Source organism: Ornithorhynchus anatinus, unplaced genomic scaffold (assembly GCF_004115215.2).
Source record: "Ornithorhynchus anatinus isolate Pmale09 unplaced genomic scaffold, mOrnAna1.pri.v4 scaffold_561_arrow_ctg1, whole genome shotgun sequence".
NCBI lineage: Eukaryota > Metazoa > Chordata > Mammalia > Monotremata > Ornithorhynchidae > Ornithorhynchus > Ornithorhynchus anatinus.
The window spans coordinates 177,501-184,255 of NW_024396865.1; the positions used below are offsets into that span (position 1 = coordinate 177,501).

General features: G+C 52.8%; 1 long non-coding RNA gene across 1 annotated transcript in view; it reads left to right on the forward strand.

Moving 5' to 3' along the window:
* The window catches only part of LOC114808927, a 5,631-nt gene extending 1,427 nt beyond the window's left edge, over positions 1 to 4,204 (forward strand). Inside the window, exons 2-3 of the long non-coding RNA XR_003756685.2 lie at positions 506 to 507; positions 4,192 to 4,204. This is a non-coding gene — a long non-coding RNA (uncharacterized LOC114808927). The remainder of the gene's footprint in view (positions 1 to 505; positions 508 to 4,191) is intronic.
* The last annotated feature ends 2,551 nt before the right edge of the window (positions 4,205 to 6,755 follow it).

Consider the following 6,755-nt stretch of genomic DNA (forward strand, 5'->3'; position numbering starts at 1 on the left):
GAATCAACGGGCCCACCACACAAGGTCGTCCCCCGGGTGGGCCTCGGGAAAATTGACAGAACTACTCAAATTTATAAAAAAACCCAGCGACTTCCCCCCGCCGCCCATCGGCTGCTGCTGGGGTGAGAAGTGCGAGTGGGAGCGGTGGCGGTCGCCAGGGCTCCGCACCCCGGAGGCGAGACCACAACCCGGTTGGCTGGGGCTGCAGAGAGGGGTTGGAGAGCGCGAGGGGCGGGGCGGGGCGGGGGGGGGGGCACCGGGAATGCCCAGTGAAGCCTTTACTTTTTCTCCCACGCCACCTCCTGCATCCTCCTCCCATCCGTCCGTCACGACACGTGTCCCCCGCCAATACCACAAAAGCCGTCCCACCCCCCGGAGAAGGTGCAGACCGACCCGGTGACCACTCACGAGTGACCACTCACGATCAGAGTGTGGGTCGTGGGGCGGGGGAGTGGCGCGCCTTCAGCCGGTGTCGACGGCACCCAACAGGTGGCCGGACGATAAGGCGTCCAGACGTCGCAGGTGGAGGGGGTGAAGTTGGGGGCGCCCCAGCTGCTGGGAGATCGCGCCTCTCCACGCCTCCCCCCCCGCCCACAAAGACATAATAATAATAATGATGGTATTTGTTAAACGCTTACTATGTGCAAAGCATCATCCTAAGTGCTGGAGGGATACAAGGTGATCAGGTTGTCCCACGTGGGGCTCACAGTATTAATCCCCATTTTACAGGTAACTGAGGTAACTGAGGCACAGAGTAGTTAAATGACTTGCTCAAGCTCACCCAGCTGACAAGTGGTGGAGCCGGGATTAGAACCCATGCCCTCTGCCTCCCAAGCCCGTGTTGTGTCAACTGAGCTACGCTGTAGGGACGAGTCAAGAAGCCTGCGCGCACCACCTGCTCTACCACCATGCGTGGCAGCCCGTTAGGTCCATCCTCGCCCGCACCCCAACCCCGCCCCCGCCCCCGGTTGGGGATGGACCCTGACCGGACAGCTGGACCTGACCGGGGAGGAGTGCGGCCGGTGGGATGGGAAGGAAGAAAGCGGTGCACAGGAGGGGAGGCCCGGACCGAATCAGGGTAGCACTGAGCTAGGGCCGGTCGCCCCATCGAAATGGGGAGGGGGGTCAGTGGTTCTCTTCCCCACCTCCTTGGAACGCAACACCACATGCATTTGGACTCGGTTCGATTTCATAGATCGCTGAGGATCCGCTAGAGAAGAAGGGAGAATAAAAGAGGAGTGGGTGGCAGTGAGGACCGGGGTTGGGGGCGGGCGTGATCCGAACAGCTCCAGTGAAGAGGTGCGGCATCCCAGGTGGGTCCTCCACCAGAGCCACGACAGACAACCCCACGTCCCCATTCGCAGGAGAGAAAAAAGGTCCCCCTCCTCGAGTGACTCCGGGAGGAACGGGGCATAAGCAGCGAGACCCCCCCTCTTTTTCCCCAAAACGCTCTCTTCGCCCTGTCTCATCCTCCTCACCGCTCTCCACACACACGCACGCGAGACATCACCTTTCATTCAGTCGTATTTATTGAGCGTTTACTACGTGCAGAGCACTGTACTAAACACATGGAATGGACAATTCGGCACCTTCTAACCCCTGGTGATTCCTCCCCCACGCCCCCGCCGCGGTAGAGATCAGCCTCCGGGACCCAGGCGATGGAGGGCACTGCACCGACGGTGCTGACAGGCGGAGGGAGGAGGGCGTCGTGACTTGCGGTAGCTCCAAAACCCCAACATGGTTGGACTCCAGGCGGGGTAGGACCCGCCCCAGATCAGCCCCGATTCTCACTCACCATCTCACAGACACCGCCCCCTCGATACACATCTCCAGGGGCCAGCTTCGTTGTCCAGCTCCGTTGTCCGAGGAATGGGGCTTCTCCTGGGCCTGCCATTTATGGGGCTGTTAAAGAAACTCGGCGAGAGCATCGGAACATGGTTCTGAGCCGATCTGGCCCAGCCCGGGAGTTGTGATCAGTCAGCTGGGTCAGTGGGGCTGGCCAAAGTGCAAGGGGCTGTAGAGAGGGCTGATTTACCAGTGTCTGGGCCAAATGGGTTGCCCGAGCTCTGAATCTGGAGCTCAAGACCGTCTTCCAGTTCCCCTGGTTCTCCTGAGCTCCGCAGCCCATTTCCTGGTCTTTCCTGCCCATCTGGGGCTGCAGGGGGCAGATCAAGGCCAAGCCAATGTTCAGAACAGGATTATCAGAATTCTGTTGAATTCTCCCAAGGGCTTAGCCCAGTGTTCTGCCCACGGTAGACTGTAAGCTCCTGGAGGACAGGGATCATGTCTTCTCACTCTATTGAACTGTCCCAAGCACTTAGCTCGGAGCCTTCAGTCCCCTCGGAGCCGGTGCTTAATGAGTACCACTACTGGATCGCTGGGTTGATGTGCTCCCAGTGTCTCACTGAAGTCAGATCCGGTCTTCCTGATCGATCACTGTATGTCAGGAATACGCCTGAACCCGAGACTGTCTGAGGAGCCTTCTCCACATCAGCTGTTAGGTTTCACTCTCCAGCAGTTGATCAATCAATGGGATTTATTGAGCGAGGACTGTATGCTCAACTGTACTAAGCACTTGGGAGTACAATAGAGTTGGTAGGCACAATCGCTCTCCTCAGCAGTTTCCAGCAACTTTGTTCCTGCCCCCTGCCCCAAAAGGGTCCTTTAATGAAATCCCACTCCCCCACCCAAGGACACTTTCAACACGACTCTTAACAATCATCATGGTATTCGTTAAGCACTTACTTTGTGCCAGGCACTGTACTAAGCACTGGGGTGGATACAATCATATCGAGTTGAACACAGTCCCTGTTCCACTTGGGGCTCAGAGTCTTAGTCCCTATTTTACAGATGAGGTAACTGAGGCCCAGAGAAGTGAAGTGACTCAACCAAGGTCACACAGCAGACAAGTGGCAGAGCTGGGATTAGAACTCAGGACCTTCTGACTCCCATGCCCGTACTCTATCCACTACGCCAAACTGCTTCTCTATGTCTTCAGCTCCCAGACCCTGATCCTTGCTAAACAAACCCTGTGGGTTTAATAATTAATAGTAATTATGGTATTTGTTGAGCGCTTACCATGTGACAAGCACTGTTTCAAAGGTGGGGTAGTTACAAGGTGATCAGGTTGGACATAGTCCCTATCCCACATGGGGCTCACAATCTTAATCCCCATTTTACAAATGAGGTAACTGAGGCACAGAGAAGTGTAGAGACTCATCTAAGGTCACACAGCAGACAAGTGGCAGAGCCGGGATTAGAGCGCAGGTCCTTCTTGACTGCCAGGCCTATGTTCTATCCACTAGGCTATACTGCTCCTCGGTGTACTTCTCACGCTGCTTTTCTCAGGTTTCTTTACTCATCCATCCTTTTCCTCCCCAGTCTCCCGGGAGCAGATCACAGGTCTCAGAGGCTGAGGGAAAGGGAAAAAGAAACCGGGAGAATCTCTCCCATTCAACCTTCAGGTCTAAGCTGTCCTAGGAATATAAACATTGCCCCCTCTCCTCCCCTTTGTGATGGGCTTCTGCAAGAGGGTCGGTTCTGCTGATAAAAGATCAGGAACAGCAGCCACACCTTGAATTAAGGTGAGCTATTTTTCCTAAAATTTCCCACAGCACATTTCCACATCAGTTATCCCTGTTTTCCCTCCCACCAGGCTTGGGAGAAGCAGAGATTGGGCTTCCCATTTTACATCGAAGCCCAGAATGGTAAATTGTCTTGGCCAAGGCCACCAGCAGGCCCGACCTCCTGACTCCCATGGACCCAGGGTCTTTCTGCTGGACAGCACTGCCTCCCGGGCCCCAACTTGGTCAGATTTTTCTGCTTCGGGCACATCCTGGGAGAACCGAGTGTGTAGGTTTGCCTTAAGGCCTGTCGTGTGGATCCTCCAGTGGTTGACAAGTGACAGATAAATCTCCGGCCAGATCGGCGACTGCATTTGCATTGATTTACTGCCGAATGATTCTCAACTGTCCTTAGTCGCAGTATAATTACAGCAACACATGAAGGGTTTTCAGAGGCTCTGAAGTAGCTCTGCCATTGTAGACGGATGAGAGCTTTTAAAGAACATGCCAAGGGGAACACCACAGGCTTGGCTTTCAAGTCAGCAGGCCCAGCGCTATATTCTTCACCCTCTCTCCTGCCCCCTTGAGCTCCACCCTGGTGATTGGCCCTTTGAAGAGGTTCTCTGAGAGACCGGAAGAGTCACAGTTTCATTTCATGGGTATTAAATTCACCGAGATCCTTCATAAGCATCCCTCTCAGCCGAGATTTCCTTCCAAATGGAAAGAGGGAGGGGAAGATTGCACGATGGTCCCATCACGACACGTGGATACTGACTGGATGCCACAGCCAGAAGAAAATCCCAAATCTCTTTTAAAGCCATCTGTTAACAAGTCCTCTACTTGATATAACACTGAGAACTTACATTTCCATTTTACAGAGGGAAATGCTCTCTCAGGGTATCTTTCCCTTTAGCGTAGCCCAGGGTTCTGAGCATGTGCAATACGCTCACCCGTTAGTTACTTTCAGACCATCAGAAAGGAATGAGCAAATGTGCAGACGTGCAAAGGCCTCCTCCAACTAAGCCCTCATTTCCTCTTCTCCCACTTCCTTCTGCGTCACCCTTGCTCTTGGATTTGCACCTTTTATTCACCCTACCTTCAGTCACACAGCACCTACGCATAGATCTGTAATTTATTTATAGTAATGTCTGTCCCCCTCTACACCGTAAACCCCTTGTAGGCAGGTAACGTGTCTACGAACTCTTTTATATTGGTCTCTCTCAAGCTCTTAATTCAGTGCTCTGCACACAGTAAACGCTCAATAAATACAATTGATTGATGAATTGACTGCAATGAGCCCACAGTGTCTGAATGGACTGATTGGTCACTTGACTCCATCTTTCTTTTCCCATGGTATTTGTTTAGTGTTGACTATGTGCCAGGCACTGTATTAGACACTGGGGTAGACTCAAGCTAATCAAATTAAAACCAGTCCATGTCCCACATGGGGCTGACAGTCTTAATGCCCACTTTATGGATAAGGAAACTGAGGCCCACAGAAGTGAAGTGACTGGCCCAAGGTCATCCAGAAGATAAGTGGCAAAGCTGCGTTTAGAGTCCAGATCCTTCTGATTCCCAGGTCCGTGCTCTATCCACTAGGTCACACTGCTTCTCTGCTAACAGGAACTTCCGGATGAACTGGTTTCATTGTCAGAAAGCCACACTCCCAATTCCAGAGTTGAACCACACTAGCCCATGCAGAGATTTTGATATATTCCTGGATGACACATTCCGTGTCTTCCCAAGGCCCCTTCCCCCGCCCGAGGACCAGGTTCCTCCTCCTAGGGTTGAGCACTTCCTATAGAATATAAGATCACTGTGGGCAGGGATTGTGTCTACCAACTCTGTTATATTTTGCTCTCCCAAGTGTCCTGTGGTATTTGTTAAGTATTTACTATGTGCAAAGCACAATTTTGATGCTATTGATACCTGTCAAGTTGTTTTGTTTTGTCTGTCTCCCCCTTCTAGACTGTGAGCCCATTGTTAGGTAGGGATTATCTCTACCTGTTGCCAAATTGTACTTTCCAAGCGCTTAATACAGTGGTCTGCACACAGCACTCAATAAATACGATTGAATGAATGAATGAAAGTTCTAAGCGCTGGGGTAGATACAAGATAATCAGGTTGGATACAGTCCATGTCCTAAATGCTTAGAACAGTGCTCTGCACACAGTAAGCACTCAGTAAATACCACTGAGTGATTGAGAAATGAGATTGAAGCACCCCGAGATAGATGATGTCAGAGGAGTGAAGTGTGCGGGCTGGTGCATAGCAGGAGAGAGCTTTTTGAGTGTCTTAAAGCTCAGTGTCTTAGAGGCGATTCCCGGCGTGTTGATTCTTTCTGTCCAGTGTCTAGTGTGTAAAGCAACCCCTCAGCCATCCCACCACCTCCCCATCAAATAGGGGAAGACAGGGCTGGCCCATCTCTTGTCCTGTTGGGCCACAGCCATGTCGTGACTGTCCTGCTGGCCCTCTGGCTTGGTGGCTCCAGGCTGAGCTCCAGGAGACACAGGAGAGGCCTGGGAAGCAGAGACCCCGCCCCCACCCCCGCACCCTCCACCACCCCCAACACACACACAAACACACACATGCATGCCCAGGCCTCAGAATACAAAGCTGCCCTCTATCCAGTGGTGCAAGGTCCACCCAGGGGAAGCCACAAAAGCACTATGGGCTGACTTCCTGGAGCCCTTCAGATTTTGCTTGGGCAGAGGGTGACCAACAAAATATATGGTGGAAACCTCCTCGGCCTGGGCACCAAGGCCAGGCCTCGATCCTGGCTCGGATCCTGCCCTGATGCTCCTATTCTGGCTGAGCCAGTGCCCTGAGGTCACAGCAGGATGGACAAAGCACACATGCAACCTCCACCCCTCTTCTCTCTCTTTCTCCCACTCCCCTTTGCCCTCCTTTTGGGTGGCCACTGATGGCAGTTGTTCATAATTATGGGACTGCTTCAGCACTCACTATTGAGGATCAGCATGGCCTAATGGAAAGAGCCCAGGCCTGGGAGTCAGAGGACCTGAGTTCTAATCCAAGCTTCGCTACTCGTCTGCTATGTGACCTTGGGCATGTCACTTCACTTCTGTGCCTCAGTTCATCTGCAAAATGAGGATACCTGTTCTCTCTCCTACTTAGATTGTGAGTCCCATGTGAAATTGGATTATCTTGTGTCTACCCCAGTGCTTAGCGGAG